Below are 332 nucleotides of genomic sequence, written 5' to 3'. Positions count from 1 at the left end.
AGAGTCACTCATTGTTATTCACTTTGTGTAAGAGGAAGGCAACACTTCCTTTAATTGTAATTGGTCAAATGTAAAATTCACCAAGATAAATTTAATAATTATAAACTTGTTTAGCTATATCTATTTACTAGTTTCAATTGGTACTCCCAGTTATGTATACCCTCACTTTTACTTATCAATCAACCAGTGTTGTTTTTGTATTTACAAAATATCTATAACAGATGCTACGCTTCACTTGTGTCTATAACACAGAACAAGACTGCTCGGTGCATATATGAATGCACTAACCCGTCTGTAGCGTGTATCCATATGTAAACCTACATGTACCTCCA

Source organism: Dreissena polymorpha, chromosome 1, assembly GCF_020536995.1.
Source record: "Dreissena polymorpha isolate Duluth1 chromosome 1, UMN_Dpol_1.0, whole genome shotgun sequence".
Lineage (NCBI taxonomy): Eukaryota > Metazoa > Mollusca > Bivalvia > Myida > Dreissenidae > Dreissena > Dreissena polymorpha.
Note: the sequence above shows the minus strand (reverse complement) of the source record.